Genomic DNA, 25,088 nt, shown 5'->3' with positions numbered 1-25,088 from the left:
ATACCAGGGATAACAATACGAGTCAATTCGCGTATGGCACGTGCCAGCGATGGCCTCCCAACCAGTCCAAGTAATCACGCTCAAGGCGTGATAGTGCGATAGGAGGAGTGCTTATACGCAGCTTTCACCGAGCATGCCACTTGGTACCAAGGTACCACTTGGTACCAAGGGCAGTGAATGCCGAGATTGTGCTTCATCACTTTACGCACATTATTTAGGTGCTTACGCAGCCTCTAGTCGAAACATCTGCTGGTTTCGCCGACATATCTTTATTTTCCATACGTCAGTGAGATCGAGTAAGCGCGAGCCCACTATGCAGGGGACTGAACATGACCTGTGCTTCACAGGTATGTTAGCGCCAGGTGTCTTAATTTGTTTGTACAGCTTTCGCAACTTCTCTGGTGTCGGAAAAACCATCCTTACACTGTTACGCTGACCAGTTTTTTTAGCCTGTCCGAAACGCTGTGTAGGTACGGTATAAATGTATATAGCTACCTTTGTGTCCTATAATGACAGTAACTATTTAAAGTAAGTGGAGTCTCTTTGGATCTCTATTGGATCTCTCTTCCACCCTTTTCAGAGTAATTTTTCTTGCTCATCATGATCGCAGGTTGTTAAATAAACATGATAACTCTTATATTCAAGGCCTGCCGTTACGTCGGTGATGTTCTAATACCTGTTGATTGTGACAGTGAAAATGTGCATAAATTTATTTCTGACATTGTGGCCGTTTTTTATACCTGTTTGCAGCCTCTAGAGCTGACATATGACTTGCATTTTTATGACACTTTACGATTCCTTGACTTGAGATGTTCAATGTAACCCACTCATGCTTCCGGGCTGTATGAGCAAAGAAGCGGTAAGCCAATTTTGCCTTTCAACACCACTCACTTGAACTTACCGAAGAGAGGCGTCACCAACCTGCGCTTAAAGAGGCATCACCAACTATGCTTTGCCAACGTTGTCAAGAGGACCTGTCCTCTCGGAACGCATTGCAGCTTCGCACGACAGGTGGGGCGTTTGGTAGGCTCTGGCTGCCTAAACCACTTGCTTCTTGCGGTGGCCTAGAAGTTGCTAAAGCTCGTCAAACGAGGGGGACAACCCTCAACAAAAACGTGATACCTCTATAAAGAGCCGGGTAGTTGTTCTACACTGCCTACACAACTTTTTGAATCGGTTAAAGAAGACTGGTCAGCGCGCAAGTGTGAAGATGGTTCTTTTCGGCACCTGAGAAGCCGCAAAAACTGTGCAAACAAGTTGACGCACCTCGCGCTAACATGTTTTCTTGTTCTGTGCAGCACAGGTCCCACTCGATCCCTCTGATGTATGGATAGAAATATATGTCGGCCAGATCAGCAAATGCCTCAACGAAAGGCTGCGCACGCACCTAAATAATGAAGGCCAATGAGGGCCGTCTTGGCATTCACTGATGCGATTGTGGATGCACCCCCCTTCTTATCCGTGCCTAGTAGTGGCTAGGCACAGGTCGCACTTAACACGTGAAGTAATAGAAGCAGAAGCAATTCGCTCGCTCCGTGAAAGCGGCGTATAAGAGCCCCTTCTATCGCACTAACACGCGTTCAGCGTGATTACTTGGTCAGGTTGAGGGGTTATCGTGGGCACGGGCTACAAGCGAGTTGACTCGACCTATTATCCCTGATTTTGTTATAATTTTTAGACACCTACGCATATATCCTGCTCTACTTTAAGATGAACTGAGAGGGAGAAGTGGTTCTTTACAAAGAAGGGTAAGGTTAGCAGTTCGAAAATAAAGATAAGTGGGAAGTTGGTGCTCTTTCTCCCCTGTACTTTTCATAAAGTCATACGCGCGCTCCACAGAACACCACCACGATTGGTGTCAATTTACTTTTTTTTCCCTAAAGCTTTGATAAATTGGTCTGTTAGAATATTCCATGCAAAGTATAGGTAGTTATTTATAAAGTAGGGCATTCTGGTATCGGCTTGCGTTCGATCTTTTCTTTCTTTCGTTGATCAAGTTTCAGTGGGTGTTTCTTGTTTTGTTGCTATCACGATGTAGTCGTATCAGAGCGGAGCATTCGTATATGGAAGCGGGATCGTGGGGCACTGCGTTGAATAAAAATAATGAATCAGTGATTGTCATATGTTTCTCAAATTAAGCGCTCGGACTCCGAAACGCTCAGTTATGCCGAATGACAATTTATTATCAGAAAGTGGGACTGTTGGCTATCCAAAACTTGTTCACCTTTAATTTGACCACGATTAGGGCTTGCGCTTTCTACTGTTGGATTTCTTAGAATATATGTTGCATCCTTGAATCACTGTACAGAACTAAGCGCAGACATAGTGGAAGCATAGGTTAGTGCTCGATTGAAAAAGACAGAGAAACATAATAGAGAGTAATTATGATGTTTTAATATCATGAACAGTTGTCTGTGCCTACATCTGTCGCTTGTTTTAGTGCTATAGAGACGGGGGGGGGGAAGGCAGCTTATATACGTATGTGAAAAAAACAAAACAGTTTGAGTGGATTTTCAGCACAAGGGGAAAGCAAAAGAGATTTCATTGGACAGGAAGAGAGAAATATGAGTCACGAAACGGAAATTTGATCTTGAATAGCGCTCGTTGTCAATGAACTAGTTTACTCTTTCAACAAGAGGCCCTACCGCGCGTTCGCAATGCTTCCCTTCCTGTTTAGGAATATAAATTGGATGTTAAAGCCGACGGATCGAAACAAGCTAATAGGCCGACGGCACGTCTATAGATGAAGCTATTGTTCGAGCAATCTCGAAACCCGAGAATAAGAGGGACGCTGCCTTGTTCTCTGCCTCCGATTTCTCGCCAGTCAGATCTCAGAGCGGCGGTCAAAAGTGACAGTGAGTGAGTGTGCGAGGTTTTCGGTGAATGCTCCGAAATCGGTTTTGTCGGGCGTCTTCGACACCGCTTCTGCGTGTTCCCATGCATTGTACCTCGGGCGACAGAGCTGCCTCCGTCCTTACAGAGGGCGGGGGGTGGGGGCTTCCCTAATCTCTTTCCAAACTCTGTCGCCGAGGCGGGCTCTTTTGCCTTTGCAACTGTCGCGTAGGCATTGCTCAAAGAGTCGGTCGGAATATATTTTTTCTTTCTGTATTCTTTTTCCATTATAGAAGTGTGCGTGTGCTTCAAGCCGGCCGCGGTTAAGCTTGCTGCTGAATGCCTAGTTTGCTAAGGGATGGTGTTATATTCTGAACGGTGGGACTCAGACGAGCAATTCGAGCTTCAGAAGTCATCGGAGGAGCGCTGCAGATGACTGTGCACCAATTCTGGGAGTTACAGATTTTTTTGATTCTCAATGGAATTGCGCGGGATTTTCTCAATCCTGTTTCTAATCTTACGACGCAGAGGAGTCACGACGACCATAACCACTGCAATGTTAGATTTCCGACGTGAACAATCAGCGGCAGTGGCGTTGTTATGAACGTGAGCTTGCTGGCGGTGTTCCTGCCTTTCACAGTCTTAGCTTTAAAACAACGGTATGCTAAAAAAAGCGCAGGTTACCGCATTTTGTGAGGACCGGTAGATAATTTTGTCGAACGATAATTTAGTAGAACGTTTAGGCTTTGGCACTCATTATGTCCTGGCTGCTGAAGCTCTGGATGCATGGTTACGTTCTCTATGCCCGTTGAAGGGCAACAGCCAATTGCTAAAGCGTTAACTTCGCTCCCGCTTTGTAGACTTAAAAGGAAGCTTTAGCTCGCGCCCAGCTCCAATGCCGCCTATTCATTTACATGTAAAACGCAAAAAACCCTTTTCTAAAATAACCGGTGGGCCCATTCGAATTCAAATTGTTCCAGTCATGAGATAACCCAAAATTTCAGTGACTGTTGGGAGAGGTATTTTGATTTATGGCCTGACATTTTACAAAGGGATTCTCAAGGATTGGTCAGTTTGAAAAAAAAAATAGAAGCACGAAGTTGACAAATTTGCAGGGCTGCACCAACAACAGATATCGCAGTTCTGTAAACTCCGTCCATTAGATCATCAAAAGCGGACAAATTTGTGGCGATATATATATTCTTTGAACTTGCTGCATTGTTTACAGCGGCATTGGTAAATTCCAACTAACATATTAGTGGTAGAGTTGAAGACCATGTATAATACATCAATTATGTCGGGTTTAGACGCTCTAGTACATGCAATTTTCAGAATTTGGATATTGTTTTTTATTGTTTAGCTACAGGCTTCTATATTTGATAGTATCATTCTCTGAAAATTTGCAATTTTTTACAATATTTATTATTATAATGATGTCCGAAATAAAGATTTTGCTACAGTCACTACATGATAATTTTTTTCTTTAAAATGAAACAAACCTCATCAAATTTGGTGCAGTGGTTGCCCCAAAACACGATTTCTCCTTTTCCTAATATTTAGATAGGAATCCCCGTAGCTTAAGACACCTTTTATCACATATCTTTGGGACAGACAGCTAAGTCAAACCATTGTCCCTACTGTTTGACAGCACTTTGCCTTTTCACCGCCCATCACAGCGCACTTCATTGCATAGAAGAAGCGAATACGAAGCAGAGTTGTGGACCGTTGTATTAAAATAGAATTTTGCGCTGTCTCCGTGATGCGTAAAAGACATCAATGCTGTATCTTGTACATTCTGTTTACGTTGGCACCAGTAAAGATGATTATCATGGGTCCAGTACCGTAACCAGTGATGGAGTTCGATGTTTATTTCATTGTTATAATAATTGTCTTGCTCTTCCTTTACATCTTGAGCTGCTGATAAAATCTTTCAGAACTAATAAATAGCTCATGCTTCTAAATTGTGCAGCACTGTAGCGTACAGCCAGCCGTGTGTCGCTATATCTACGCTGCTGTCCCTCTGATTCAGTGTTCGCCAGGTTGTCTTGCAAACTGTGGCCCCGGACAGACTCAAGCCAACAGCAGTTGGCTTCGTCTCGTGAAGCGTCTGCTTCACCATTTTGTTGCGGCTTACGCTAAGGCGTTTCGCAAGACGCGGTGATCCGCTTTTGAGGACTTACGCATTTAAAATAAAGGTCATTGTCGTGGCGATAAATATTACACTGAAATTATTCTGCATACCCCAGGAGTAACTCCTTGAGTGGGCTGTGAGTTCACGTCACCTCCTGTTCTTTCAGAAACAGTGGGCAGTAAGTAGACCGAATAATGTGCGATGGCCCAAGTGGATATTGTTGTGAGGGGAACGATCGTCATGCGCCTAACGGTAAAGCTAGACAAAAGAAAGATCAAGAATGGCTGGGGAATATATCGAGTGTTTCTGCGAAGACATTAAGTAACTTAAAAAAAATCACCTGTAAAAAATAGCAGAGCCATAATCCTTCAGCCGGATTGCTAAAATAGGTGGACGTTACTTGCACAAGAAATCGAAATACATAAACAACTAATTATTCAAAATTCCCTAGTACCACTTTTATTGTATACTTTGCGCGAAATATTGCAATTTGTCAATTATAGCCGGGAAGTTTGCTAGGTGGGTTCAGTTAGAACGAATTGTCAAGATGACACCAGTTTCAAGTTACACCCGAAATTTGCGACGATATGCATTGGCGGTCCAGTTAATATTAGGTTTCTAAGCATAAAACAGCGTGTTGCCTGAAAAGTGAGCGCTACGACAGTGAATCGTTTACCTCAAGTTTCATGGTACATATCTCGTAAATCATGTCCTCCACAGATTCTTTTTTAAAGTGAATATGGCTTGTGGTCTTGCCGGCTCCAATTTCTATATTGCATTATGAGACATAAAATAATTAGTAGAAAACTTTCAGGTAATTATTTTGGTAAATGTTTTTTGTAATTAGTTATTTAGGAATGCAGTGACCTATACTGGCATCAAATAGGTTCAACGGAGAGCCAAACACACCGAGTGGCACATGCACCATGCTCCAAGTCAGGGTGAGAGAGACTCATTAAAGAAGGGGCACCCACCCATGTCATACCCAGTCCAGCAACCCCAGCGATCTATGATGGCGTCAACATATCGACAATCGACGCAAGCTCATCGCTGTACGAAGAACGCTGCAAGGCTCACTGGGATGGTTTCTTCGACCATGACGTCGACGGCAGGCTCGTCGAGCATTGCCAAGCACGTGACCCAGGATTGGCCTATATAGCTGCACATCACCTTGACTGCGTGGGATTTAGAGCCGGCACGCTTGCCGACATGCAGCTTACGCCACTGTTGTTTCTGCAGGTTTTCGGTGCTTCCTGGACGGTGATCGCACATCGACCGCTTGGTGGGCGTGCGGTTAATCCGTGCTACCCCGAGCAATCTTCTGCCCCATCATCGCACATATCGAGTATCGACGCAAGCTCATCGCTGTACGAAGAACGCTGCAAGGCTCACTGGGATGGTTTCTTCGACCATGACGTCGACGGCAGGCTCGTCGAGCATTGCGAAGCACGTGACCAAGGACTGGCCTATATAGCTGCACATCACCTTGACTGCCTGGGATTTAGAGCCGGCACGCTTGCCGACATGCAGCTTACGCCACTGTTGTTTCTGCAGGTTAGTACTGTTCACCTAATTGAAATTTCTAAAGCAGTCATGGCGTTTCCGGCTCTTCCCACGCGGGCATGTGTTGCATCTACAGCGCGAGTACAGTGCACTGGAGGTGATAGACGTTTTCGTTTGGTTGTGAACCGAGTTTTATGGCTCGTTTTGCTCTTGCTTCTTTCCGGCGACATTGAGCTCAACCCTGGGCCTTTTGATAAAGGTGAAATGGATTTCTTAAAGACGCTACAGGATACTATTATGAATAAGTTAGAAAACATTGATGCCAGGATAACCAGTCACGATGCCAAAATGGCTGAAATGGACAGCAAGCTTGATAAAACCTAAGACCAGATAGGAAACGTTATGAAGCTAGTACAGGAACAAGCAACTGTAATTAGGGACCTAAGCCATCAAGTAAGAATTCTGCAAAAGAAAAATGTAGACCTCGAAAACAGAAGCCGTAGATCGAACCTCGTGTTTTACGGGATAGATGACAATGATCGGTCCGAAACATGGGAACAATCTGAAGCCTTGGTAAAGGGTATCTGCGCTACAAATTTGGGAATCGAACTGCAGTCGGTTCAAAGGGCACATCGGGTTGGTCGTTTTTATGAACGGAAGAAAAGACCTATAATTGTAAATTTTTCATCCGATAAAGAAAAAATGGCCGTTTTGAAGAATGCAAGCAAGTTCAAGGGCTCCTCTTACAGTGTAGAACAGTACTTTTCATTTGAAACTCGAGCAGTGCGAAAGAAACTTTGGGAATACGGCAAAGTAAAGAAGGCGGATAAGAAAAACCAGGTTAAGTTGAAGGACGATAAACTGATCATAAATGGCAGAGCATTTACATGGGACAATGAGAAGGAAGAAGTTATTGCCCTGTCAAAACGGTGACGTACAAATGATATTTGCTCTATTTATCGTGATTTAGTTATTGCGGTGGTAAATTGCCGTAGCATAGTCAACAAGATAGATGAGTTTGCCGGATTGGTTGAGTCATTAAAGGCAGATATAGTGTTTGGTACTGAATCCTGGCTAAACCCATCCATTACTGATAGCGAGGTCTTCCCCTGCAACTATACTGCTTATCGCAACGACAGGCCGGGTCATGGCGGTGGTGTTTTTATATTAGTTCATTCGTCCCTTTCGTCTTCGATGTTGAACATCGGTCATGACTCAGTCGAGTCGGTTTGGTGCACAGTTACACTGGCTAATAATCTTTCTTTTGTCACTGGAGCGTTTTATCGATCACCAAGTACGGATTTCAGTGTTTTAGAATTACTGTGCGATATCGTTTCGGAGGTATCTGGGCAAATAATACTGCTTGCGGGTGATTTTAACTTACCCGACCTAAAGTGGGAAAACGGTACATGCGAGTTAATGAGTGCAAACCGTATTAATCTAGAAATGAGGAACCTGGTTGATAGCTTTGGCTTTTTTCAGTATGTCCTCGAACCCACACGAATTAATAGTACCCTAGATCTTCTCCCTTGTAATTCGCCAAATTTAGTTGGTAATGTTGATGTCATTCCAGGTATCAGTGATCATCGGGTTGTGGCTGCAGAGATCAAAACGAAAGTACGGCGCATAAAAAAGTGCATCAGCAGAAAAATTTTCTTCTTTCAAAAGGGCGATTATTCATCAATTTCTGATAAACTTCTTGATTTTCTTCCTGTTTTTGAATGCTTTGCGGAGGAACATGAAGTAGAATTTTTATGGAGCACATTTAAACAAAAGCTGTTTGACCTTACAGAGAAGTTCGTACCAAGTATTGAATCGGCTAGACTCCAAAAGCGTAAGAAACCATTGATCACCTTTCGTGTATTGAGGTTAATTAAAAAACGAAGGCATGTGTTTCAAAGATATAAAAGAACAAAAACACACGCGTGTTTTAAAAGGCTGCAAGAATTAACACGCGAATACAAAGACCTGTCGAAAAAAGCAAAAGAACAGTATCTTAAACGATTAAATGACAAAATGAAAATAAATCCTAAACCGTTCTGGCAATATTTGAAGGGATGTGGGTCTGATCCTGTTGGAATAAATGAAATTATTTACAATGAACGCATTCTTACTGACGATGCAGAAAAAGCGACATGCCTAAACAGATATTTCCAATCAGTCTTTCTTTCTCAATCTGCATGCAGCCCAAAATCATCCAAAAGCAACGTTCCTCTTATGAAACCAATCGAACTCAGCGTTAGCGGCATTGAATCTCTGCTAAAAAACCTTGATGAAAGTAAGGCTATTGGCCCTGACGGTATCTCTCCGAGAATTTTAAAACAGTGTTCTCACGCCATCTCGCTTTACCTTTACTTAATATTTCACAAGTCATTAACTACTGGTCAGATGCCACAGGACTGGAAAATTGCAAATGTAGTCCCTATTCACAAAGCGGGCTCTAAAAAAGAAGTTATTAATTATAGGCCTATCTCACTTACCTCGATTTCGTGCAAGATCATGGAACACATAATATATAAGGCTATTATGGAACATCTAACGGACAACACATTGCTTACAAACAGACAACACGGATTTCGCAAGGGGTTTTCATGTTCGACACAACTGATTGAATTTTATGATGACCTGGCGTCAGTGGTTGATATGGGTGGACAAATAGACTGCATATTTCTGGACTTCCGCAAAGCATTTGATACTGTCTGCCATTCTTTACTACTTCATAAACTTCGAATGCTAAGTATAGATTCTAGTGTTTTTAGCTGGATAAAGAACTATTTGTCAAGTCGCCGTCAAAGTGTGGTCCTAAATGGTACTACTTCAGATTATCTTGAGGTCGCATCAGGCGTCCCGCAAGGATCAGTTCTGGGGCCTCTTCTTTTTCTTATATATATTAATGATATTAACTTAGGTATTGACTCTAACATGCGGCTCTTCGCAGATGACTGTATTGTGTATAGAAAAATCGATAATGAAGACGATGTTCTCAAACTGCAGGCCGACCTAGATCGTATTTGCGAATGGTGCTCAAAGTGGAAAATGAATTTGAATACCGGAAAGTGCGTCCATGTGCGGTTTACAAAGAAGAAAAAAGTAATCGATGCCAGCTCTAGTCTAATGAATAATATATTAGGTACTAAATCCAAGGCTAAATATTTGGGCGTAATGCTGTCGGGTGACTGCTCTTGGCGGGCACACGTGGACTATGTAGTTGGCAAAGCGGCAGTTGCTCTGAATTACATTCAAAGAAATTTAAAATGTGCAAATTCCAACCTTAGAAGCACGGCGTACCTAACTTGTATACGACCTATTTTGGAATATGCTAGTACCTTATGGGACCCGTCACAGATATGTCTGATAAATAAACTGGAAAAACTACAAAACAGAGCAGCCAGGTTCGTCTTGAATAGGTACGGGAGGAGGCACAGTTGTACAGCAATGAAAACAGAGCTCAACTGGGAGTCCCTGTCGTCTCGCCGAAAGAGGCTGCGGCTAAAGCTTCTATATGAAATCTATCATAACAAAACGGGAATTGATAGGGAAATGTACTTAAAACCGCCGCACTATATATCGGCTCGCACTGACCACCTGTGCAAAATTAGAGAATACCGGGCTAGGACGGGCCTGTATGCCAACTCTTTTTTTGTAAAAACTATCGCTCAGTGGAATAGACTGTCATGTGAACAGGTGTGCAGTGAGAATCAAGATGTATTCTTTTCATGCTTGTAACCCCCCTGCTGTAACGCTTTCGGGCAAAGCGGGGATATGTCTGAATAAAGAATAAAGAAAAAAAGAACTTCGTTGAGGAGTGGCACCTTAATAAACGTTGCCACATATCCAGTGACCCAAGTTGGTCCGATGGTTGCTTTCGAACCCTGTTCGTTCAGCAGAGCAGCCCGACGGGCTGCCCGTTCAACCATGGGCTAGTCAGAGATCCTGGCTTGCGGAAGAAAAGGTGGCCGTTTCGCCCTAAAGGCGAAGCATCAATCGCTATAGGAAACTAGTGGACTGCTATAGGAAGTAAGGATAGTAGTTTTATCGGCGCTGTAAACTTGTAAAGATAGCCATACTAACTAAATTAGCAAGCATGGTGTCACGCGCGCACTATCAGACGTGAATGAATCTCACGCGATGACCGCGGACACTAGCTGTGAAAACGCTTGAGTAAGGAAGCGCGGAAGTAGCAACGAGCGAAATTACCTTCGTTCGGCGTCTCGCATCAATGCCAACTGAGCCGCCGAAACACAGCGCACGGCAGAGCTGTGTCCCCGTCACAGATGGCTTTCAAGGCACAGCGTTCTCGGTGGGTGCGCACAGCGAGCCGGGTTGCCCAGGGTAGAGCTTAAGTAGAGCGCTCGGCAAAGCTGCAGCTTCACTTTTAGTGCAAAATACTTTTATAAATTTTATAAGGTTATGTCCTTTGCCGGCAGATTCATCCGCCTTTGCATTACCTATTATACCGCAATGCCCTGGAAGATACTGAAATGCTGTCGCTCGTCTATCGCTAGATGCCAAGTGGTGTAGGTATGCTATGTCCTGGACCAAAATGTATTTGCTTGATTTAGCGCTTGTCGTTGAAAAGCTTTGCAATGCTGCTTTCGAGTCTGTGAAGATTGTCCATTGTTGTTGAAGTTGCCGTAGCATGTATTTTAGCAACTGATTCATCGCGTACAGCTCAGACGATGTTGATGACGTCCCTTGCTCTAAACGCCATGAATATGTCTGGTCTGTGGAAGAAACGAAAATACCCCAAGAAGAACTGCGTTGCGTAGAGGAGCCCTCAGTAAATACATGCTTCGTAGTGGCGTACTTGCTCATCTAGGCCAGTGCTGTCTGTAAAGTAGCTCCTTGAGGCATGTTATTCTTGGTCTCTATTCCAGGGATGTACTTTTAAATGTGTAGATGAAATAGCATCCTCGGAGGGGATTATAGTGGCATGATCTGTGGTGCCTGCTTGGTGGCAGTAAGTCGAATTTCGCGAAGAGCTTGCTCGAATTCAGACTTGTTTTGCATTTTGATATTTCTCAAGAAATTATCCTTGTTTTGAGCCAGGTGCCTCATATGAATGTGGGGGGTTTCCTGAATAGATAGCAGGTCAAGATTTGAACAGTGGGCCTCGGCTACTGTCTTTATACAAGAATGCCCCCGGGGAAGACCGAGACAAATACGCAGGCTATTATGTCAGACCTTCTGTAGTTACCATAAAAACCTGCCGTCCTTTGAGATAGTTATATAGCCATGTATAAATGCGCCTTCCAAGACCTACAGCCTCAAAGACCTGAAGAATTGAATGATGTTAAAAAGAATCGAAGGTGGCTTTGATGTCGAGGAAGATGACAATGGGAATACGGGCAGTAGTTCGATGCTGTTCTACTGAGGAAATCAGTGATATTATGTTGTACAGTGCTGATCTATTCTGCCGAAATCCATTCGTTTCTTTGGGATAGATGCCTCGCGTTTCATGGAACCATGCCATTCACTTGTGAATAAGATTTTCCGCTGATTTCCCAACACTGCTGAGCAGGGTGATAGGTCGGAAAGATGTGTAGCTAGTCTGCTTTTTCCAGGCTTGATGACAGGTACAATTTCAACGACTTTCCATTCGACAGGCACCACTTGTCCATGAAGTATTGTACATTTCCAGCAGTCGGAGATGGCAGTCGCGGGAAAGGTGCGCTGTAGCTTGCTAGCGGAGTTCATCAAGGCCGGGAGAAGACTTTTTGTTCGTATCACCTATAGCCGCTGAACGTTCTTCCATGATGAACGGGAGGCCCATTACATCCATAGACGTTCGCGGAGGTTGCCTGTCAGCCGGAGACACGCTGCATGTACCGCGATGCCCAGATCCAGAAAGAAGCCTACAGTATTTTTCTGCAGTTTGTTTCGTGGTTAGTCCTTCGTTTAAGGAGAGGGCGATGAATGGGTATAACTGTTCGGCTGGCATCCGCAATCGTCTGATGACGCGCCAGATAATAGCCAAGGGTTTACGGAAATCTAGCGTTTCCCGGAAATCTCTCCACCATTGTCGACACAATTTCGTGAGATTGCGTCTTATTCAACGCTGTGCTCGTTCAGAAGAACGCAGAGCTTCAATTCTTAGTACGCAGGGCTTTTCCTTCCGCACGTCTTCGGATAGCGCGAAGGTGCTCATACTCTTCATCATTAGCAGGAATATCGGGGTGCCAAAATGTAGTACGCAATGTTTTCTTCAGGCAATGGGCTATTGTCGGCACAAGTTTGCTGTTTCGAGTTACAGCTGTAATACCTCGGCTAGGGGTATCTCTAAAAGCATCCCAGTCTTCGCATTTTATTTTTACTCTAAGCAAAAGCATTTGTAAACCAAAAGCCGATATCAGAATCGGGTAGTGGTCACTGCCCCTTGTCTCGAGGTCAGTGCACCAGCTAAACCATTCAACAAAAGTACTTGACATAAAGGATAGATGAATGCACCTGATGACTCGCGGCCCCTTCAGGTAAGTAATGCTACCGCTGAACAATGGTTCAATATGATGGTCCATGAGTAAAATATTTAGCCTATGTCCTCTCCCACAGGTGCGCATACTGCCTCAAATTACGTTATGGGTGTTAAAATCGCCACAAGTGAGTGTGTATCAGCTGTTGTTGAGATTAAATTTTCTAATCTTTGCACATCAAATACCGCCCCTGGCTCCAAGTAGGCAGCTATTAGAGTTAACGTCTGCTTGCTAATGATTGTCTTTGCGCAGATGTACTCATCCGTGTTAAGTGGGGAGACAACAGTCTCGGCTACAGGAACGTCGCTGCGGAAGCCAACCAGTAGCCGGCTGATACCATTCGTCCGCTGCGAATGGAGGAAATGATGACAACTTATCTGGAAGGTCTGGTCTACACGAGACTCGAGTATTACCACAAAAGGAAAGTTGTAGGTGCGTATAAGGTGCTGATAATCAGAGTTTCTAACGCACACTTCGCGCATCCCACTGAAAACTAGTAGACAAATTAAGATGAATGTTTGTGGTAACTCTGGCCTTGAGGTACTCAAAGAAGCCATTGTTGGTTCAACAAAGAAATGAAGTTTGACGTGTAAGAGGCTGTCACTAGGGGCTCAAGAGCCATGACAGCCTCAACCAAAGGGAGATTACTAACTGCAGGATTAGTGCCACGAAAAGCTATCATTGCACCAAATAGCATAGGTACAATCAAATTTTCGATATTTATTTCACTTGTTGTCGAGGTAGAAGCATGCACATTAACTTCCCCGGTGTTCCGGGGTGTGGTGGTACGTTGACTAGCTGTTAGGTCTTGTGAGGTTTTGTGCAGTGACTCAGTAGGTTCTCGGGATTCCCGAAGAGATGAAGCATTGGGTTTTTTTATGTTTGTCCACGTCGTGGTGTCAGAATCGACAAGGCTCTTTTTCGGCATCGCTCCGCGATGGGACGCGTTGTGGTAGACAGCCGTTGGGCTCGTAAATACGAGCTCTGAATTCGGTGAGGGCTCTCGACGCGGTGAGGGTTTTCCTAGTGCTTGTTCGAATACATGTGCAAGTGTAGCTGCCCTTCTCTTTGAGCATCGTCCGTACGACGTCGGTTGACATCCACCGCAATTAGCATATCGTGGTTGAGCCTTAGAAGCACAATCTTGGCTTGAATGGGTCTAGCACATACCTGCAGCGGATAGTACCTTTGCAGTATTTTGTAATATCACCATGCTTTAGGCAGTTGTAACATTGTGTTGCAGATCCCACGTCCTCAGTCACAGGGTAACTGTTCAATCCAATTAACACACATTATGGCATGGGACAATCCTTGGTGAATTCAAGAATTACTGATCTTCGACGTGCTTCTGTGATGATTCCTTCCTGATTACGGCTGTAGGAAACGTGCCTGCAAGCTGACAGGGCACCTTGTCCCGCAGAGTACCCAACAGGGACTCCTTGAATACCTGCATAAGTGGCCGAGTACGAAAATGGGACGCGAGCTTGCACGGCTGTCCCTCTTAACTTAGTGACATAAAGGAATGACTATGATACAAGGACAAAAATATGAAGATGATGGTGTGACCTTATGAGTGGCTTTATGGCGACGACTCTGTGAGGATGATAGATTGGCTACAGTGGTGTTATGATGACATCCTAATGGCGACGACAGAATGCGACGGTCGCGTGACAATGATGCAAGGATAAAAAAAAACATGACCACGTTCGAATGACGACGGTGACATGAGGACATGATATGACAATGTTGAAATATGGACGACGGCATGACGAGGATAGTGTGACGACAACATGATGACAACTCTGGAGTGATGACGACAATGAGGAAACGAAACGGACATAAGTACAACAGAATGAGGAACAACCACGGCTGCATGACGACGGTTGTCCACAAATTCATGATGATGATGGAATGACGACGACGGCGTGTTGTGTTGGGGTTCACGTCCTAGCTAGGGATAGCCTACCATCGGCTATATATGACTTAACGCGGCCCGTCGCGTACGCAAACACCCTCTTCTATTGCATTGGCCTAATTAAAAGCCCGTCTTACCCGCCGCGGTGGCGTATTGGATTTGGTATTGCGCTGCTAACCCCGAGGGTGCTGGAGTGAATCCCAGCTGCGGCGGCCGCATTTCGATAAGAGCGAAATGCAAAAACGCCCCTGGACCATGCATTGGTAGACATTAAAGAATACGAGGTTGTTGAAATTGCTCCGGAATCCCTCCTCTTGCAGAGTAGCCTGTAGATGAGTGCTTCTAGCACGACAAATTCCATGAAAACAACTAAAGAGCTCCCTCTAGTTTCCATGAAGAGATGACTGAGTGGCTCGATAAGAAGAGGAGTTGTTGACTGACTGCATGAACAGAGAAGAGCAGAACTGGTGGAAGCATGTCGACGAATATAGGCTCTCGCTTAGTGAGCAATGAACCGATGCTGTCAGCGTGGCGCTACAACATGCATCAACGCATGAGTGCTCCATAAATATCTTTGCACAAGCCGGTACGTAGAAAAAAAAACATTGTAATATTACCTGCAAATATGCAGGATGCACCGTATTACACAAGAGGCTTTATTACAGGCTGAAAGCGAGACACCAGCAGCGCTATGAGTACCACGGCCATTAGCATGTTTCGCGCCTCGCTTAGCCAAGCGTGCGCATAGAAACAGCTCCATTCGCCCGCAGGGGCTGCGTGGGAAACTTGCGGCTGCATGCATTCATTACCGGGAATAACGGGTCGGGCGAACGGAACCACGAACAAGCCATGGACAATGAACGCGTCTGAAAAAAAAAAGAGAGAGACGAGAACAAAGTACTCAGCTTAACAACCAGTGAGAAACAGGACTAAGGTTAGAGGATGACATTAAACACCAGCACCACGAAGCCAAACGAAGGTGAGGAGCGAAACTTTATGCAAGCACGCGACTCTATGCCTCTGCAATCGCTTCCAATATTCAGTTGCTGCTGTTTGCCTTCGCGAACGAAGACCGTTATATTAGAGGCGTCTGTTAGTGAGCGGGGAGCTATGGTGGAAGAGGAGGAGCTAGACGTCCTTCAGGCATGCGATGGGGCGCACGATAGCGGAAGCTAATGCCTACTCCCTCTTTCGCAACGTTTGCCATCGCTTACCGTCATCTGCTGGCGCGTGCAGCTACAGACGCGCATGTAAACGAACAAATGTAGAGGCACTCATGGCAGATGTGTACGAGACGCAGATAGAGATAGATAGAGACACACATAGGGATTTTGCTGCAGACAGCAGTATGAATAACATACAGAGAAAAGAAAGTTTGCTGCGCTGCACTTTGGAAAAGCGGAGAAACACGCGGAAAAATGGAAGAAAGGGAGAGAAATGGCGATAGCGAGTTTGCACTCCAAATCTACTAGCAGTCACACAGATCTGTCCACTTGTAGCCTATATAAACAATTTGGCTGTTTTCTGTGAGATTGTCGTGCATTACCACGGTTCACGGGGCTTCGCTACTGAAAAGAGACTTTAGACCAGGCGGTATTATGCTGTCCAGGGGCGTTTATACGCAGGGCGTACTGGCGGGGACAACAGCTCCAAAGGTGTTCAATAATAGCACAAATTGGACAAGTATGGCATCCTTATATTTGGCACGAATCGCTTATGTAATATGATGCATAGCCCAGCCTTCTATTTCAATGCCTCCTGTAGTGGCGCAACAATGACTGTCGATGAGCTGTTTCGACGGTGCTGTTTGCGGAGAATGAATTGCAACTACAGCACAAGCCAATGCGCGCAGCTTAGTGACGTCAGGTCACATCAAATGAGGGGCGATGCGCAGCACGACACACCCAGAATAAAGGTGTGCAGCTTCGATGTAGATCGACCCACGGTCTTATTGTGGCCACTGCGGAATTCCGCCACTTCTTGGAATGCGCGATCTTGTCAATTCCAATTGGCTGGCAGTGTTGCTAGAATCTCTCTTACGGAATTGGTAGTGTCGCAAATAGCACTGCCGGACCAGGTAGACAAACTGCACTGCGTTTCAAGTTATGTGGTGGCCTGTAACTCTTCCATGTGATATTAAGCGTATTGCCGTGCCCTCCGCAATTTCATCGGGTGTGTCGTTACTGTCTCGCAGGCCACGGTACGGTGCACACAACGTTGCGTTCCCGCAAAATTATGGCAAGCGTTATAGGTCCTAGAAGCTTCAGAAATCGCACCCGCGGAGTCCACTGTAATTCCAAGCTGCAGTAGGTGGTTTTAGTCCAAAATTTTGAGCAGCACAGACGAAGGGACGCCCACCGACAGGACGGCTGGCTTAATTTTATCAGGTCATTTCTATTCAGAAGCATACAGTATATAGGAGTCAGAGATGAAAATCTCGTATAAGCCACACAAAGCTAAGCAAGTTGAATGGCTGCCTTACAAGAAGTTACAAAGTTTAATTTAAGTTAAAATAACATATTCCAGAGCTTTATTTACTGGGTAAAGAAGCTGAGTTAGGGATTGTCGCACGTCAATTGGTTTCCCTCCTGCCGGTGGCCATTATCACACAGTATTATCCCTGTGATGAAGAAGCCAGTCGGTGCGTCATGCGCTTACAGTACCCGAAACTTCTTTAACGTTGTGGCCAATTCTTTTGCGAAATATCTCGTGTAACTAAATTGGGCGTGGAAAAATGTACTCTAGAACATTTTCTAATGTATGTGAACACCAGCGATTATTAAAATAAAGTATGGGGTTTTATGCGCGAAAACAACTATCTGAGTATGAGGCACGCCCTAGTGGGGTATTCCGGATATTTGGGATACCGGAGGTTTTTTAACGTGCACACAAATCTAAGTACAAGGGTGTTTTCTCATTTCGACCCGATCGGAACGCGGCTGCCTTGGCCGGGATTTGATCTCGTGACCCCGTGCTTCGGCGCCCAACACCGTAGTCACTAAGCAACCTCGGCGGGTGAAAACGATTACTCGCTTTTCACCTAGCGTTGCATGGATATTTATAGCTGACTTGCTAAAAAATGTTATTACTATGTTTGCGGCTCATATTGTAGTATAAGTAAGTCATGAAAAGGCACCAACCAGACGAAGCCTCGGACTAGAGACAAGGCCGTTCAGCGCAGACCTCCGACTTGAGAATACAGCAAGGGGACAATGCGTGCCGTGACATGCTTATCGACGGCTCAAGGCAGCGGATACAGAAGCTGACTACTCTCATCACTGGAACCTTCGCCGACAAATCAATTAAAGTAAGGACTGCATAGAACCGGTCTGAAATTCAGGCAGCTGGAAATAACCTGCCGCCATTTACTGGAATCTGCGCACAACTAGTTACGGTAAATTACCAGACCTGCCGAGCGACTTTCGTTACCCTGCCACGCTGCTCGGCGGATGTAATGCTCAGGACGGACTACCGAAGCCAGCTCGGCACCGTCATTTTCCAAGTATAGTCGATCACGCTGTTCACAGACTAAGCGATACTAGGGAATAAAAGTCTGAGTTGCCGTGCCCCGAATATATGAGAAGAGTCAGCATCTCGCCTCGCTCCAGTATCCCGATTTCCGGCGGCACAGAATCAGCCTCAGACATAGAAGGAATGGTCGAGGACGACTTACAGCTGCTGCTGCATGCATTGCTGAACAAGGGTCGCAAGGGAATTTGTTCAGCTGCATGGAGGGTAAAGTGAATGTAATGGCGACAAACGTCAACTAGAAATATAAAGACTTCGATTAGGGCACAACGACCACAGACGTAGAATAAAGTGTTCCACTGCGCCATGATGTACCTCCGTGCGTCCGTGACTCGTGGTTTTCGGGTAATCGGTGCGACCAGTTCCGTAATTATTTTCCACCTTACTCGCTTTAAGAGCTGTTCAATCTCATCGAAAATGTCTTTTGTACCTAGCAGCGTTGACGGTCACCTGCGCACGTGGGATTCTAGAACTTCGAGGTTAATACCATTTACAAATAACGCTATTTTGATCTACCTATCGCAGTCAGCAAAACCCGTCTATCGCAGATAAATCAAGGGAGCTTTTATGCATGTAGGATCCTTCAGGCCGGACTTCTTCGTCATAAGGTGGCCTCACCGCCTACATGACCTACTACTTCCCTCATAACTCCTCCAATCGACCAATGACCTTCAGTCCCTACCAGCTTCGGAGGTGGGAAGACCAAGGCGGTGGTCAGACCTGTAAAGCAGGAGAGGGTGCTAAGAATTTCTGGACTCCGACAGGCCGCCACTGGAAACTAGTTAACTGGATAAGATTCTGGTTTGCTACCCTGCTCTAGGGACGGGTCAGTGGAAATGAAAGACGAGTTGAACAGCGGTGAGAATACGTCGGCGGATCCCACGCACTGTGGGAATTGATGAAAACGAAGCTTTTTTTGTATGCTGTTTGCTGTGATTGACGATAATTAGTGGTGATGTTGGTGGCGAACGTGTAAGTTCGTCAGTGCTTAGTCAAATATGAGAGTGCTGAGTTGATGTTACGCATTAACTTGCGCGCACCACTAGTGTTTGCCTGCGTAGTCCACCGAACACAAAGAGAGACGTGTCTGCTTAAGTCGTTGTTGTGCGTCATTGTTCGTCTGACAGTGTGAAGCGTTATCATTGCCTCACATCACACATCGCACATCGCATCATGGCAGAAGTGCTAAACTATAATTTAATTTAAGGTCTGTAGGTAATTCAATGGTTATATTGCACGTTTCACTCCGCAGCGAAGATGCTCCTATCCCACGGCCTGGGTGTCCTCTGACATTGAATGCACGCTTAGGAGCCATGCTGCTTGCGGGTGTTTGCGCGCTCCGTCTGCATACGTGGTCAGCACGCTGTTGAGACGCCGCCTCTTAGTAGTGAGTTGTTGAGTTGACTTGAGTGGTTGTAGGCTACAGATAGGATTAGCTTTGCACTTGCTGCCGGCAATTGCTCCACCGTAGCGACACTTAAAATAAATAAATCACATAAATCATACACAGACCTCACAATTACAAATGGTCACTCCTAAGGTGACCATGTGGAGGCCAAATCCGTGTCCTGCAGGTAATTTAAAAGAAGACGAGAAACCTCCTTCCTATACAACTGGTTCCAGTGCGGGAAATCGATGTCCTGAAGAGAACTGTGAGGAACTCCTGTCTTCTTGAGGGACCCGAATAACACACTCCTTTCTGCGTTCTACAGAGTACAGCACATTAGGTAAAGTTCTATATCACCGCACACACCCCACGTATAACATAATGGAGACAACGCCAGACCAGTCTAATAAATCCGCGCAGGCGTACGAGCAGAGCCCGTGCGAATGCGGAGCAGTAAAGTGGCTTGGTTTCTTTTGAGACCCTTGATCACACATGGCTTGTGAGGTGAGCTCCACAAAGAACTGAATTGGCACAACACCGCTTCTCTGAAGAGTCTTTTGATCACGATCATTTCCATGGATGCTGCAGGGAGGAGGCACCGACTGAAATATTATTTAGCGTTCTTTATGAGCTGCCTGATGGATAAAACCGAAAGAAACATATCAGAAAAAAGGTAGACGATGATCTTCATAGATCAATATTTCTCTGAAAATATGCACGTAAATATTAGTGAAAAGAGTCAATAGCGTTTAACTTCTTGTAACGAGAAACATTATTAAATGCACAGGATATGCACTAATACAATGTTAAGGCAGAACGCGGACATGATTAAGTGTCAAAACATGTCGGAAGTGCGTGAGATAAAATTGTATGGCTTTAATAAAGATTCTGTGCCGGCGAGTTTAAGCCCACCAGTGTGTGAACAGACAACACCGATGTTTGGACAAGCTCGATATCTAACACATTACAGACGTCTCGTCGCCAGCTAGTTAGAGTGCGAGAAATCTTCTTGCGCTTTCGCAACTTAGATTGTATAGTACATGATTGAAAAAAAGGAGAGGCGGGCTTTGAGCAAGAATTTTTCGTAGAGTAAAAAGACAAAATGACGCTCAATATTGAAAATGAAAACATAGTGAAGCCAGAAGGAAGAAAAAAATGGACAAATAAACTGATAAACGAGTAGTCTACGTATTCCCCATGCAACTTCTTTTAATGTGTCCAAGGAAGGGTACCAAACTTGCTGCTACACATCTTTGCTTTCTTTCTGTTCATTCCCGAGCGATGGAAACGGTGGCAATCGCACTCCAAGCGCTCTAAACATACTCAAAACAACCTCGCCACTTTAAGTATGTTTCGTAAACTGCTGATAATAACCGTCAATGGAGGATAGTCATGATCAACAGCAAACACCAGGTTCGAGTTCTATTAGAATTCGGCACCACCGAGTGCCTTGGCACTTAGTTTCAAGGCAGCCACAATATCAGAGACACGATGCGAGAAAACTCTTGCCTTTGCTGTGGTAATGCTTCGCGCTGCTGTGTCTCTTGACCATACGCTAAAATTTTGAGTCCAGTGGCTTTACAGCTTTTACAGCGTGCAACAATTTCCAGACGCGCGCTCACCCATTGGTCAAACAGAGTTCTACAAGCATTTCCACGCTCGGAAACTGCCTAAGTAGCATTGAATTTGTGCGCGCCCGTCAATTGAGCTATCCCGTTCCAGGATGTTGGCCGCGCACGTGTTCTCGAAAGTAATAAAGTAGCGTCCAGCAGTGAGATTGGGAGAAATTAGGTGTGACCTTACCTGCAAAGCAGAAGTATTTGGCACATGCACCGCTGACGTGCACCTTTTGCTAGTGCGACCAGAAGAAGCGCTTGTTCTAGGCAGGGCGCGTAAGGATTGAAGTGGATGGAAAGTTGAACGAAACATGTGGGAGTCCAGTGGGGTGTGTCACGTGTCAAGTAGAGACGGGGGGTGCAATGGCTTTTGCACGCTCTGTTTCTTCCTACGAACTGATGCCGTAAGAACACGGTTGTGGATGGTTGCCGGGGATTGATTTCGCGCGCTGTTACGCCGTTCTCCGCTAATTGGGGAAGCTGTGCTATCACTGCAGCGCTTGCATGCCGCGCCTGTTGCTCGTCGCCGGGCTCACGGTGATTCGCTTGTGCACCGGCTTGGCGCGAAGTGCTAGGATTTGAGGCTGCTGGTTCAGCCAGCAGAAAGCAGGCGGCCTTAGAATCGTCATTCCGACTGTATTCATTAGCGAATGCTGTGTGGGCACTCGGTCTCTCGAAAGAGTATGGTTATGGTTGGCGGAGTGTATCGCGAATAAAGAAAGGAACCTTAATTTAAGTATACCGTGGTGTGCCTTCCACGTAGGGTTCACCCCTATGTCGACGGTTCCATTAGCTTACGCGACTCCGCGTGCTTGCTGAAGCAGCCATCACTGCTCTTGCAGGCCTGCTTATAGCGATGTAGGTGGCGGAAAACTTGTACTGAATGGCATGTCTCAAGAATGTATCTGCACAATGAGGGAAAGAGACGGATGAGGGAGAGGGACAAAGAATGTAGGTGGTGTGAAGGAGGTCGAAATGGTAATTAAATAAATGACAATTTCATCCCATTCCTCGTACATATCGCAAACGTGTTTCCCATGTTCGCAGCAGACCAGCTACTATGCTAGTGTGCAGTTTAGTCATAAGGGCCATCATGGCATTCAATATTTGCACCATTTCTTTGTGAGTGAATGGCTGTGCACTGCCAATTGCTATTTGTGCCCTTCATTGAAGAGCGCTTGAACATAGGAACAGATAATTAAGCGTGCAATAACCTGGCACAAACCTAGTGGCCGGTGTAGTTGAAGTATGGGAGAGGCCTTTGACCTGCAGTGGGCGTATCCAGGCTGATGATGATGATGACGACGACGATGATGATGATGATGATGAACCTAGCACTATGTGAGGCTGTGTAGTATGTATATGCTGGAAAAAAACGTGGGTGTGAGTTAAGGAGCATAGGTCTCTTGAGGAACCTTAAGTTTTATGTGTCAAGAGTTTAAGTGCGAGGCTTGGATACCGTAGATGAGGTGGCGTTATGATCGTCGTGGATGCCGGATTGGCTGCTGTTACAATTGGTTATAATTTCGACATTTGCGATGACACTCTTTCTAAATAATTATCTTTGGCAGACGGGTAAGCGTCTGGTAACACGACTCTAGGATTCAGGCTCACGATCTCTCAGCGGGGGCATCGCTGGGCCGCTGACAACGCGATGTCAAGTAGGTGAATGGCCAGTACGTGTGAGAAAAATAACTGCGCATGAAAGCCCACAATTAAAGCGCGTTTTCAATTTTCAGAGAGATGCTTCACGGCTGTATACAGCGGGGACAGGTGTACGTTTCTCGCAATCCCATAAATTTGGAGGTACGCGTAAGGCTATCGGAGACGTCGCAAACGCAGATAGTGCACACTTTGGGCGCTTGAATCAAGATGGTGTTGAATATTATTAGGGAGATTTAGAATAGGGGTCTCGAGCTTAGGGTGCCCCAACAAGCAACCGTTGTGCATTCACGGTCTGCCCCGCAGGGGAGGTGCTTCAGTACAGGGTTCCCGGCTTGCGTTAGCGTGATATGATTGGGGCGCCGCTCCTGCTCGCTGAAGAAAAAAAAAACCTAAATGTCACAAAGAAAGAAGCATGAAAGAATGCAGTTTGTCATATTCTACAGGATGAAGAGTAGACCTGGGAGTTTATTATTTTCAAAGAGGTGGCACTGACAAGTTTTGTAGATGTTCGCAGCGATGTTGAGATGACGCAAAGCAGTTATGAGGTGATTGAGGCACCCACGCTATATTTAATATTAGCGTTACAGGGCGTACGAAAACCGGAACCTAAAGAAATCGTTTGGGTTCTGCGCATGCACTGGGGTGAGGCGCTAATCATTAGGGGCCGTAATTCGAAAACAGCCTAGTAACAAGCTACAACACCGTAGAATGTAGCTTGAGGGCTCCGCTGTGTAGGTGAAGATGAATAGTGTGATTGCAGCCATGAAGATTGTGGCATATGCATTCCTAGGTATCACCACACTATTGATTTATTTATTTTTATTTATTTATTTGTTTATTTACTAAAAATGCTTTGAGGTGCGCAAGGCACTACAGAAAGCAGTGGGGGAAATGGCAAGACATGCAGCTAACAACAAAATGTTAGAAGGCATCTTGTAAAGCGATCTTCAACTCGTGGTCATGAGTTATGCTTGCGATTGTGCAGGGAAGGTGGTTCCATGCGACCCTTGCTGTAGGAACAAAAGAGCCCTTGCACATTTTTTTTTTAGTGGCAAGAGGTAGACCCGCCACGAAGTCATGATCAGCCCTTGAATATATACACGTCTTTCTAAGACGTCCATCAAATCGTTGTTGCAATACTAGATTTCGTGAAAGAGGTTAAGGCGAGATGACATTCGACGCAACGAAAGGTGAGGCAAGTTTAGCAATTTCTTCACAGAAGTGACACTAAAATGACGCAAATAATTCGACAAGATGAAACCTGCTGCTCGATTCTGAATGCCTTCAAGGGGTTGAAGGTGGGTGGCCTGAGTGTAATCCTATATGGCGAATGCGTACACTAAATTAGAGTATGTGGAGGTTTTGGAAAGTGTTAACTTCAGGGATGATGGCACATCCACAAAATTTCATCGGAGATAACCAAGCACGCGATTCGCGTTGTTAGTTACATATCCGACACGCGCATTTCACGAAAGATTAGGAGAAATGTCATCGCCAAGGAATTTACAACTGTCAAAACATGGCAATGATATACCATCGAGGGAGTAAGTACGTGGACAATGAGTAATGGTCGAACGAGAAACTCGCATGCTTTTACATCTGCTGTATTTAGTGCCATGAGCCATTCACTGCACAATTAAGATAATCCATCTGATTCGCGTTGCAGATTGAGATAATTGCGTGGTGAGTAATGTTCTGGTAACCTACAGTCATCTGCAAACAGTCAGATAGCTGAGGAAGAAAGGCAAGTAGGACCATAATTAATATAAATCACGAAGAGCAGTGGGCCAAAAGGGACCCTTGCGCGACACAGATGGTATGGCTGAATTAGGTGAACAAGTCATTAGCCTTCACATACTGGCTACCGTTAGAGAGAAATTCCTTGATCCATGCAAGTGCACTGGGATCTATGATAAGTGGATTAATCTTGAAGATGGGTTAACCGCGTGAGACGGAGTCAAACGCTTTAACAAAATCCAAACATAAGCAATGAGTATAAACGTCATGATCCGCGTTAATGAATAACTCGCTAGGAATTGCG

Source organism: Dermacentor albipictus, chromosome 5, assembly GCF_038994185.2.
Source record: "Dermacentor albipictus isolate Rhodes 1998 colony chromosome 5, USDA_Dalb.pri_finalv2, whole genome shotgun sequence".
NCBI lineage: Eukaryota > Metazoa > Arthropoda > Arachnida > Ixodida > Ixodidae > Dermacentor > Dermacentor albipictus.
The sequence above is the reverse complement of the archived record's forward strand: the minus strand, read 5'-3'. Positions refer to the sequence as shown.